We start from the raw sequence: 13,098 nt of genomic DNA, 5'->3' as shown, positions 1-13,098 counted from the left end.
ATAATAGATAGAGTGGAGTCCAACATTATCTAGCATTGCCCGAGTGTTCCCACTAAGAAAAGATTTGGCCAAGCGGCCAAAACATATTTGAGCATTCATATGAAGTGAATAAGGATAGAAACAACAATTTACACTAATTCATTCATCACGATCAAGACTCAACACACTTCTTAACATTTATGAACTCATAAATAAATTTGGATGTGTATCACACTCCAAAGGTATTACAACATGCAAACACATCTTTTCATGAAATATAGAAAATTAAACATATTCAAGAATACATATGAATGTTTGAATTATGGCAATGAGATAGAATGAATTTCCAAGTAATATTAAAAGATCTTTGGAACAAACTTAATACATCATATGGAGAATATAGCAAGATAACATATGGAAAACACGAACACCATATAAAAGGACAATTTCAAGGACCTGTTGCTTCCTCTTCTATTTCCCAAAACTTTGAAGCGTGTTTTTGTAAATGCTCACGCTGCTCTTCATTGAAGGGTTGAAGGTCTTTTTGTCCTGGTATGGTATCAATTTCTTTATCCCCTCCACCTTCAATTGTATCATCTTCTTTTGATACCCCCTCTATTGCCAATATTGGTTCTTGCAAGCCAGCCCATTGTCGAATTTCATGATTACTGTAAGCATACGTGCAACATATACTTTCAACCTTTGCCAACTCCTCATAAGTCTCAACAACTGTAACAACACGCCTCTTACAAGAAAGAGACTCTATTGCAGCAAGCCCCTCAGAGAACAAGTCCAATACATACTCATCTTCTCGACAGAAACCCATGATCATGTCTTTCATGATACTTGAACGTTTTCTTTTCAAGGATAATTCAATGTCAAATTCATCATCATCCTCCTCGTCATCATCATCCTCATCACTTGATTCTTCTGCACCACTTGATTTTTCATATTTTTCATCTGCAACATATATTGATGGCTTACATTGTGCATTGGTATAGCGCTCAATATCGTTGAAATGCTTTTCCTTGCTTATCAGTACACATGCAATTAAGCCATCCATAGATCGAGTGACAAATATATCTGTAGTTTCAAAATTAACGTAACTGAAGTGTATTTTATATTGTCCGCATGCCTTATTTAATGCATTCTTCAAACATGATACATGATCCATGGTCAAGAACACCACAAGAAGGAATTGCACTGGGGGAGAAGCGATTGTCATCAAGCTTTTCAACAAACACTCAAAGCGATCCTCATTCCAATTTCTACTTTTGCTTGGTCCATACATTACATCCAAAAAGGCAACCCCTATTGCCATTAGCTCTTGGTACACATTATGTATAAATTCCATTCCCTCCATGTTTGAACCGACTGTGTAGAACCTCCAAGGCCGGGTGGAATTCGGTCCATGACTTGCACCTTCACTTTGTCCCATAATCCACCTCAGATACCCCTTTGTAGCATCAGGCAATGGTGGAGTTTCCTTGCCCTGTTGAAGCTTCACTTTTAACCATGAGTCAGAGCAACCACGAATCCGATGATACAATTCTGGAGTAATTTTAAAATGTAATCTGCACTCATCCCAATTTTTTAACATTAAAGAAGGCCGTTCTGCCGATATAAACATATAAAGTTCTTCTTGTAGTGCAGCATCTCTCTTGATCTGCATAGCTCGTCCTTCAATATCAAGAATCATGGCATCAGTCTTTGTTTTAGCTATGACTACTCTACCTTCCTTAATGTCATTTTGAATTTGACCAATTTGATCATCACTCAATCCACGCAAGCATCTAAACATTGAGACTGTGGGTTGCCTACGGCATTTTCCATCTTGTGAATATTTTCTTGCAATGTAATCCTCAAGGATGGAGATCCAACCATCATAAATGGCATTGCTTGTGATTATCATATGTACATCCTTCGTGGCAAAGCTATTGCCCAATTTTACCTTGCCAGTGTCAATGAAAGCCTGCAAAATATATGAATCCATTAGAATGCAATAATTAAGAAAACCGACTTGTAAAAAATTATTCATAATTAAAATCTGTACTTACATCCCAATTCTCACGATCTGGATGTCCTTTTGCAAGCCCTTGTTGTGCTTTCTTGGGTCTATTAAAGAGAATCCATTGTCCCCTCACCTGCTTAAGTATATCAATGTATGGAGATTGTCTCAAGATATTTTGAGACTCCAGGTTTGCCATCTTTGATATCTCCACACAAAAGCGTGCGGGACAATTCACTACAATCCTCGCCTGGCGGGTGCGGTAGTAGTTCTTTCTTTGGGCCGTGTTGTTATCATCATTAGATGTGAATATTTTAGTAGCATATATTGAATGTTGTCCAGATAGTATCCAGTAGTGGCACTTGGTTAAATCCTTTTTATCTACCCTTTCCAGAGGCTGCTTTGTTTCAGGATTGAAAGGCATTAAATCCGCTACAGTAGCAGGAGGCCTAGAGTTATAACCGAAGTCTGCAGCAAGCTTCTCCACATGCTCTTTGTTCAACCCTCTATATACATAGCTTGGAGGAGCTTTTTGACATCTTGCAACTGGAATTGAAAATGTTGCATGCAACCCGAATGGGTAGTATTTTTCATATTCCACCAAGCCTGATGGTTTCTTTTGCCCTTTTTTTCCTATGACCTTTCCACTTGGCTCCAATTCACTACCACTGCTTCTTTCCACAACTGCTAGCATACCCTCTGGAGGTGTTCCTTCTTGTGGTACATCAACTATAGTTAGCTTTCCTTTCTTTGCCCCTTCTCCACTACCACCTGGTGCTTGAACCATAGTCGATTTACCTTTCTTTGTTCCTTCCCCACTATCTTCCCCACTCTTATGCTTCTTTAATGTTGCTGAAACTTTGCGATATGATTCAATGATTGTTGTCACTGTGTGAATTTCATTTCCATCAATTGATTCAACACTTATCCAGCCTCTTGAGTGCATGTTGTCATCTATGTCAGACTTCATACCAGATGCTTCATAATCAGTGGGATCCAAGAGAAACTTCTTATTTTGATTTATAATGATCAACAATCCAATATCTCCCTCTTTTCCAACCACATCTTCAGTGATTTGATGTACCGATCCAACACAAGTGTATGCACTTTTATTAGGTAACAAAACAAATAAGTGAACTCGTGTCAACTGTGCTCCCTCAATACTATATATGTCAAAGTACCAAGGTATGCTTTTTTTTGCAAATCCACTTACAACTTTCGCAACCTTCTTCACATTTGTGTCTTTCCTGTAAAAGACCCAAGCAATATACAAACTATCATCTTTATAATCTTTAATGTTAGACAAAACACATTATTGATAAACATATCTGAAATAGAATCTAGAATTGACACTAGACATAGTAGTAGATTTGAGAAAGTACTAGATTCTAGGGAGATTTGGCCGCACTAGGGAGATTTGGCCATGTGGCCAAATCTTATGGGCTTCTTTTAAAGCACTGGAAGGGGAGGTTTGGATGGGTGGCCAAATCATATGGGCTTCTTTCAAAGCATCAAAGTTTGGGGAGATTTGGCCTTGTGGCCAGATCTTGTGGGCTTCTTTCAAAGCACTAGGGTTTGGAGAGATTTGGCTGTGCAACCAAATCTTGCTAGCTTCTTTCAAATCAGTCAAATCTTTCTAGCTTCTTTTAGATCACTTGGGTTTAGGGAGATTTGGCCGTGCAGCCAAATCTTGCTAACTTCTTTCTAATCACGAGGGTCTATGGAGATTTGGCCATGCGGCTAAGTCTTTCCAAAGCACGAGGGTTTGGGGAGATTTGTGTGTAGTCAAATCTTGGTAGCTTCTTTCTAATCACAAGGGTCTATGGAGATTTGGCCGTGCGGCCAAATCTTTTCAAAGCACCAGGTTTAGGGAGATTTGGCCGTGCTGCCAAATCTTGCTAGCTTCTTTTTAATCACAAGGGTCTATGGAGATTTGGCCATACTGCCAAATCTTTTCAAAGCACCAGGGTTTGGGGAGATTTGTGTGCAGTCAAATCATGCTAGCTTCTTTGTAATCATAAGGGTCTATGGAGATTTGGCCGTGCAGCCAAATCTTTTCAAAGCACTAAGGTTTGGGGAGATTTGGCTACGATGCGAAATCTTTTTAGCTTTTTATAAGTCACGAGGGTTTAGGGAAATTTGACTGTGCGGCCAAATCTTGCTAGCTTCTTTCTAATCACAAGGGTCTAGGGAGATTTGGCCGTGCGGCCAAATCTTTTCAAAGCAACAGGATTTGGGGAGATTTGATTGTGATGCCAAATCTTTCTAGCTTCTTTTAAATCACCTGGGTCTAAGGAGATTTGGCCATGCGGCCAAATCTTGCTAGCTTCTTCTAATCACGAGGGTCGAGGGAGATTTGGCCATGCGGCCAAATCTTGCTATCTTCTTTCTAATCATGAGTGTGGCCAAATCTTTTCAAAGCAGCAAGGTTTAGGAAGATCTAGTTGTGATGCCAAATCTTTATAGCTTCTTTGAAATCACCAAGATCTAGGGAGATTTGGCTGTACGGCCAAATGTTGTATGTTTTGAAAGAAGCCAGAAGATTTGGCCGCATGGCCAAATCTCCCCATTTAAAATTTAAAATTCAAATCTTAAGATTCAAATTTCAAAATCTTAGATTCAAAATTCAAAATTTAAAATTCAAAATTTAAAATTCAAATTTTAAATTTCAAAATTCAAAATTCAAAATTCAAAATTCAAAATTCGAAATTCAAAATCTTAGATACAGAATTCAAATTTCAAATTTGAAGATATGAAAATCAAATCATATACTAAAGACCCTACTTTCAAATCACACTTCGAGATTCCTACTTTTACAAGACTCTTTCTTTCAAATCGTGGTGTTCCAAAATGGAGAAAATGGAGAACATGCAAGAATTAGGTACACTTTCGATTTCTTTCGTTTTCTTACTTGAATGATTGAGTAGCCATCGTAGGAGCTAAAGAGAGAGTAGCTGCAGAAATTGTAGAAGTTGTCTTTCTTGCTGGCAAACGGAAGAGGAGCCAAAGGGGAGAACCGCGGAGAGAAGAGGAGGAAGCAGGAGGGATTGATCTGACAACAAATTTGAGAGGTTTGTCACATGAATCCAATCTCAAGTGGTTGCAGGATGGATAAGGGACTGAGCCTTGTTGAGGGAGCGTCTTCTTGTAGCATTCTCGCTGCTGCTACTACTGCTGGTACCGTGAATGCCGACCTGCTTACCGGATATGCCGGGCGCTTACTGCGATGAGGGCGATGAGGAGGAAGATGGAGGTGACGAGGAGGAAGAAGGAGAAACGCGGCGGAAGACAGACGGAAGAAAGAAGGCGCACGGAAGAAAGAAGGTGCAGAGGGCGACGAGGAGGAAGATGGAGGTGACGAGGAAGAAGGAGAAACGAGGCAGAAGAAGCAACCCAAAAAGAAGGCGAAAGAAGGCGGAAGATGGAGGAGGATGAAAGAAGGCGAAAGAAGGCGCAGAGGGCGATGAGGCAGAAGAAGACGCAGAGGGCAACGAGGCGGAAGATGGAGGAGGACGAGGAGGAAGAAGCAACCCAAAAAAAAGGGGGAAGAAGCAACCCAAAAAAGCATGCTTTGGGGGGAGTGAGCAATCCCCCCAAAAGCATGAAGAGCAAAAAAAAAAAAAAAAAAAAAAGACCTCTTTCTAATCCAACTATTGTGTGTGGAATCTATGGAGAGTTGAATTGGTAATGGAATTTTAAAACCTACATAGTTAAGTACACATTGCTAAGACAAAACTGGGATGGGGAGCCTCCCGAGACCTCTTATTTTGACATAGTTTTGAACTTTTTTGCTTGCAGTTAGCTAAGCAAGGGTGGAGGAGTGTTTTCCAAGAACTACCCCATCTAAGACATTGTCCTAAAGCTCTCAAACCACCCTAGGTACACATTGGAGATCTAGGAAGGGAGAGAACAAGATGAGCCTAGCACTTGATTCCCCATGAAGACGAATTCAATTCCTTCTCATAGGTTTACTTTTTATGCCTGGTTTAAAAGGTTTGTTTAGCTTTGCCTTTTAAAGTTTTGGTTTTTTAATAGTTTTAGATTTTCTAGTTTGCTTTTAAAGTAATAGTATGATTTTAAAGTGCAATAGCATGAGTCATGAAAAGCATGTACGATTTTTTTGAAAGTATGATCTCTACATTTGAATTTCAAATTTTGAAACTTGAAACTTGAAATTTGAATTTTTTATTTTAAATTTTGAATTTTGAATTTTAAACTTTAAATTTTAAATTTTAAAATCTGGATCTTCAATTTTTAAATTTAACGTTTGAAGATTTGTCCATGTGGCCAAATCTTCCTAGTGATTTGAAAGAACATTTGGCCATGTGGCCAAATCGTCCGAGTGATTTGAAAGAAGCTAGCAACATTTGGCAACACGGCAAAATCTTCCCAAACCCTAATGCTTTGAAAGATTTGGCCACACGGCCAAATCTCCCAGAACTTGGTGATTTGAAAGAAGCATGCAAGAGGAGGTTGCACAGCCAAAACTCTCCATACCCTAGTGCTTTGAAAGAAGCCTACAAGATTTGGCCACACGACCAAATCTCCCCAAGTTTGAAAGAACGCCACAACTAAATCTTCTCAGTGCTTTGAAAGAAGTCACGGAGGTCTCGAAGGATTTGGCCGTGCATCCAAATCTTGCTAGCTTCTTTGAAAGCACCAAGGTTTGAGCAGATTTGGCCATGTGGCCAAATCTTATTGCTTCTTTCAAAGCACAAGTGTCTTAGGAGATTTGGCCATGCTCCTCCGTTTTATTCCACTCGTGTCCAATGCGAATGCCCCTTCCCTTCCAGTGCTCTCATTGACCGCCGTGGATCCCGTTGGCTCTCCTTTGCTCTGCAATCATATTGTATAATCAGTGCTGCAATTGGACCTGGCCCATTTGTCACCTTACCAACGCTGCAATTCCAACAAATCAATAGCATTTTTCATCATTAGATTTGTTTGGATATACGGTGGTTGCAATTAATGTAGAATTGCTAAAACGTATGTAAATCCAGGTTCTTGGGTTACGTGTGTTTATATGTTTTCATCGCCGATTTTTCCCCACCATTTTGCCGTCCTCTTCCCATTTGGACAGCCTGACTGCAGATGGATGTGCACTTCCTAACCCGTTCTGGTTTTTTGACTTCCATGAGTGTTTTCTACTTTGATTGCTTGACTATATGAACTTTAAAGTCTAGGCGTGCCTGCTGTCTCTTCTTGTTCTTACGTTGAAAAAAATGCATCTCCACCTAGTCCAAAGGCAAGTCCATTGGTGATTGCTACTCCAAGTAGACCCCTGAAAGAGAATCTGTTGAAAACTCTCCAATCAAGAAGACTATGCTTCGTTCCTTGAAAATTTCTTCTAAGAAGTGGCACAAGAGGCTTACGCTCAAAGTAATTGCATTACTTTAAGTTTTTATTTCTTTTTCTGAAGAGTTCTTTTTTTGATTAGTTTGTCCTTTTTTTTTTTTGTGTATCATTGAAGAAGCTTATTTGAAAAAATCTTAGAGTAGATTTAACCACAGAGGCTGTGAAAATAGCCCTATCATAACGTACTAGCTCCAATGCTCCACCGAACAAGTGTATTTCACGAGTAGGAAACACAAATTTGAACAGTCAACATATTAGCTCACAACAAGTTATCTATTTAGCTCTGTCCTTGCCACTTTCTTCCTCGATAAGATAATTTCAATACATTAACACAACCCTCTTGAGAAACACACATTGTTGTTCATGCATCAAGAACAACTATAACACTTACACCTAGGAAGTACAAACATATTCTTCGATGACATAAGCATGCAAACAATCTCCACAACATTTGTTTGGCAATGTTTGCAAGTGAATATACAATTTTGCCATCAAAGGAAAAAAAATGAAGAAGAGTAAAATAAATGGCTTCGACAACTACAACGAGGTCAATGATCTAGAGGACTACTATAGGGAGCTATGTATTCTATTCCTTCCATATCACAATCTTGAGCCTATACTTGATCAAAATACTTCTACATGGCAGGACATGTACAATGATAATAAAGACATCATAGACCCCAACAAGAGCAAATTTAACAAGCTTATTCCAAAAATTCCTATGAGGTCAACTAGTAGCTCCAAAAAATTGTCCTTAACCAATGACTTTGCATTTAGAAATCTCGACACATACCACATTGGAATTAACATGCAAATCCACAAAAATCCACTCAACCCCACAATGGGTCCTTGCTAACATATAAAATGATACCTAACAATGAGTATTACATTACATCAAGGAAGCTAAACTTTGAGCAATGCCTGATTCTAGAAGACATCATTCTCAAAAAAGATATGAACCAACAAACCTATACACTAATGGTCATGGTTCAAGCACTTCTAAGGCATTACTCACACAAACAAACTTACAATGTGACTGCGAAGACCCCTTTGCTCTAAGAAAGCTATTGTTGCATTGGAAAGATAATAAGTTGATATAGGTGGCCACACAAGCTCCCAAGATTGGGCTCTATCAATGGTTGTGTAGGTCAGTGGTGATTGGGGTGGCATTTGTACTTCTTGTGTTTCCATGTCATGCACAAAATCCTCATCAAAGCTATCGCTCTAAATCACAAATGCCTGTGGTCTCCTTGGTTGAGAAGAGGTAGATGGCTGCGAGCTATGGAGGGGGTCTCGTGGTGTGGCTGAGGCAGTGGGCTTTTTATTCACATCCTCTTTAGTGGTGGTGGAATTGTTTTTGAACCTGCTTCCATGTTGATATGGTGTACCATTGAGCATTATATTCATTGTTGGTATGTAGGTATGACATGTGTGTGAGCTCACATAGGCTGTGAGACTCGCTGCTACATTGGGTCCTCCACCACAGATTTGTATAAACTCGTGCCATGTTATATAGTCTTCATCCAATGTGAAATGAAAGTGATATTGGCCTTTTGATAGGGTATTCAATGTAGAAGTGATAATCACCTCTTCCACTGCACCTCTAGCCCTAGCTCAGCTTCTCTTCCCCCAACTCAATCGTCTCTTTCTTCACCTCATCCCTCTTCTCCTTCCCTCCCTCCCTTTGCAGCTCCAAAGTTCCTCCTTCCTTCTTCTCTAGCTTGCTCTCACTCATGGGTAGAAAACTATGGACTTTTATCATCAAAACTCCCCCCAGAAAAAATAGTCAAAAACTCTTGGAGAGCCATTGCTAATAAAGAGAGGTTGATACCTTTAGAAAGGGTGGTTTACGTGGATGCCTAAAAAGTTTTTCCATTTTGGCATGTCACGACCAACTTGACACCATTGACCCGAACTCAGCTCATTGACTGGTGTGAACTCAAAGACGAGCACCAGAACTAAATGTTCAATGATGACGTGTGTTGATGGATGACGTGGAGAGAAAATGAGTCTTGCATTAATTGAACTCCAGTCAATCAAGCATGAATGGTGGGTAAAGCTGTGATGAGCGCAGGGAGCAATGCAAAAGCTTTTGCATGAATGGTGGGTGAGGCTGCGAGCATAGGATACGAGCTATGGTGGGGAGTAGTGATAGCCGTAGTGATGTTGAGGAATCGCCAAGAGAACACTCAATACAAGTTATGAACGAGGATCGATGAATATACATAGTATAACAAAGGAAAAGATGAGGAACTTCAGTACCAATAGAAGACGTGAGAGTGAGTACTGTGCTGGAACATAGTTATGTCAATGTGTTTAACAAAGTTGCTCGTAGACTGCATTAGATAGCGATTTCTTAGAACAGCTATATGATAGAGAAACGATTTAACAGACGAATGAGAACAATTCGATGGATGCAGGAGCAGCAATCCACCTGGTGAATCGATGCTCTGTCATAGTTTGGCCAACCATCAATACACTCTCTAACAACCCTCTACCTACACCACCAGGAGGCACAGTAACAATGCTTGGAACCTTCGAATCAACCCCGATAGCTCCAACTTCATTGAGCTCCCTTCTATCGATTGGAGCGGGCGCATCTGGGGACGCACAGGTTGTAGCTTCAACACCACGAATTATCTCGTCTGTGACAGAGCATTTGACACGGCAGAGTATCCTCAAACAATCCTAGGAGGTAAGCCTCAGCTACCTCTTGAAGAGCTAACACAGGATGACTCTAGTAGCACAAGTTTGTCTGCACAAGTGGGAGCATTCTATAAGTCGATGAGCAACATAAATAGAGCTAAGAGAGTGTCTTTAAAATGGTCCATACCTTGAAATCCTTGAACCAAGGCAAGCATCAATGGCTCTCTCATCCCTTACGCAATCCGTTTCCAACCTCCTTGCTATGCTTTTAGCTGTCGCTTCCATCATGATCTTCCCCCCATGCAAGAGCCCAACCCTTCCTCCAGTACCTCCAGTGATTCCCTTCCCCCTCCTACCACAACGATCAAAGATCCTCGCAAGCGATTGCGCATTTGGCTTAGCTCGCAGGTGGCTGCTACTCGAGCATTTGACATGGCAGAGTATCCTCGAACAATTCTAGGAGGTAAGCCTCAGCTGCCTCTCGAAAAGCCAACACAAAATGACTCCGGTAGCGCAAGTCCATCTACACAAGTGGGATCATTCTATAAGCGGATGAGAAACACAAACAATGCTAAGAGAGCATCTTTAAAATGGTCCATACCTTGAAATCCTAGGCTATTTCATGCACAAGCCTCAGAAAAGGCAATTTGCGAATTGGTAGCTTTGTGCTCTTCTGGTACTTAGGACTATTATCTTGCATTGCTATTATGTAGCCTCTGCCAAAAGAACATCAAGGATTAGAGGTGCTCCTTCTTCTAGCTCTTGTAATTTTCAAGCGCACAGTTTCTTTTATTCACTCCAAGACTAGTTGCAGGAGCAATTCAGGAAAACAAGGATTACATCAGTTTCAAGAGCGTTCCTTGGAAGACGAGAAGAAGCTTTCTAGAAACGCTCGTGGAGTGCTAGGAAAAGAAGCCTCTCAAAGCTTAAAAAGCCATAAAGCCAACTTTAGAAGAATCCAACAGTCCATGGATAATAGCTAACCATGGATAAATGCCACATGGATTTTTATTTTAAAAAAATAGAGAATAAAAGGCACACACAAGCTAAAAGCTGAAAAGCCAATAGCCATATAAAAGAAGAGGTAAGAATTTTAGAAATTTCTATTAAAAATTTCTTAAAAACTAGAATAGTCACAAAAATCCCACTCAATTCAATCCTAAAGCACTGTCTCTAGGACAGCCACTACTAATAAGGCAAAAAAAAAAGGGCAGAGCCTTGGTTCTACGCTAAGATAGCCCTAATACAACATATAATGTATAATATAATATTATGTATATTAGATATTTTATATAATAAATATATTATATTATACCTCTACATATAGATAGGTGTGCATGCGTGTGTGTGTAGAGAGAGAGAGAGCGTGCATGCGTGTGTGTATAGAGAGAGAGAGAGATGGAGAGAGAGAGAGAGAGAGAGAGAGAGAGAGAGAGAGAGAGAGAGAGAGAGAGAGAGAGACTCTGAGAGAGAGAGAGAGAGAGAGAGAGAGAGAGAGAGAGAGAGAGAGAGAGAGAGCATGTGTGTGAAGGGTGGGGGGGATTTGGTGTGAATGCTTTGCCCCTCGCTTAACATGACATGGCCACTGACACTCATCTAGCTGAATCTCTGAACATATTGAGCGTAAAGCCAATCCAAACAATTTCTATGGTGAAGGGGCTCTTGAAACTTTAAATTTATTTCTTGAAATTAAAGGCATTTTAAGATCCCACCTTGAGACTTAGCAGAGCGGGTCTCTAACTGTCATGGACGGGTCATGGTACTTGTAATAACAAAAGCAAAAGGGAAGAGCATTGCTTATCCTTATCTTCATTAATTTTCCAAAAGTCTTTTACAAGTGTTTTACTTAGATACTCTAGTAACTTTGCAAATAGTATATTTACTTGAATTAGGCATTCATTGTGTAGTGATACATAATTCTAAAAGTGATTGTAAGCTTTGTCCTTCTATAGCAACATAAGCTTCTAAAGAGACTTCAAAATCCACACAAAAAAGGAATCTACTTTCTCATTTTGGCTAGTTATTGGGACTAGGTCATGCGAAAGATATTTGAGAGACACCTTGAGATGAGCTAAAATAAGTGAAACCTAATGATTCATTGTTTGGCTAATTGATAGTATAGCGTGTAACATCATGTTTTGTCTGAGTTTACACTCCCTTGAAAGGGTTCAAAAAATGAGGGACCCTTGCTTCACGTACTTTGTGACTGCAAGTGACACAAGTCCTAGCATCTTTGCCTGCCCATTCCATGTTTCTACCTGAGCTGACATTACGCCTCCTGATTTTCTTTCTGTGCTCACCCCCTTGAACATGGGTATTAGCGATGCTACATAAATTATCACTCCCGCAAAAATGAACCACTGCACACCACCATCGTTGATTTGAGAAACAAGCCCGTTCCCTATTGCCACCTCCACTCCCATGGCCACTGCAAACCCCAACATGGCCAACCTCCCATTGATGGTTTCCGGTGCCAGGCCTAAGAAGGAAAACACATCAAAGAAGCTGGTGCTAACCTAGCTCCACCAATTCAAACAAAAATGGAACATGTTAGTCACCCCAAGCTCAGGAGGAGGGAGAGCAAGAGAAGAGGGTGATGGAGGAAGAATCCATAGGAGCAGAGAGGAAGAAGAGAAATTGCAATGGGTGGTGGAACTATGGCGGAAGAGCTATTTTATAAAGGAGGAGGATCGTGGAAATGGGAGCGGTTCTCATGGGGTGATGGGTAAGTGAGGAGTGCTTGCTTCTCCATGTCCCCATCCTTTTCCCTTACAAAACCCCCTCGCCCCCCTTCCTCCACCCCTCCTCAAGAACATCCCATGGCTGGGGGCCCTACCTACCACATTTCTTGGAACTCCAATGCTAGATGTTTCTCCTCAACTTCTCGCCTCTATCATCTCTATGACATCGTTGCTGCTTGTGTCAATTGTGTGCCATCGTAGCTCTTCCCACCCTCCCAAGTAGCTCCACATTGCACCACTTGCTCATAAATATAGCAAACCCCTAAAAGACCCATTACAAAAATAAGGCAAAAAAAAATGTGCAGAGCCGTGGGTCTACGCTAAGACAGCTCTAATACAATATGAAACACCAGCTGATTTCTGATGTGT

Source organism: Dipteris shenzhenensis, chromosome 13 (genome assembly GCF_047967505.1).
Source record: "Dipteris shenzhenensis isolate YYH24624 ecotype China chromosome 13, Dip_SZ_1.0, whole genome shotgun sequence".
Taxonomy (NCBI): domain Eukaryota; kingdom Viridiplantae; phylum Streptophyta; class Polypodiopsida; order Gleicheniales; family Dipteridaceae; genus Dipteris; species Dipteris shenzhenensis.
This window is presented reverse-complemented; position numbering follows the sequence as displayed.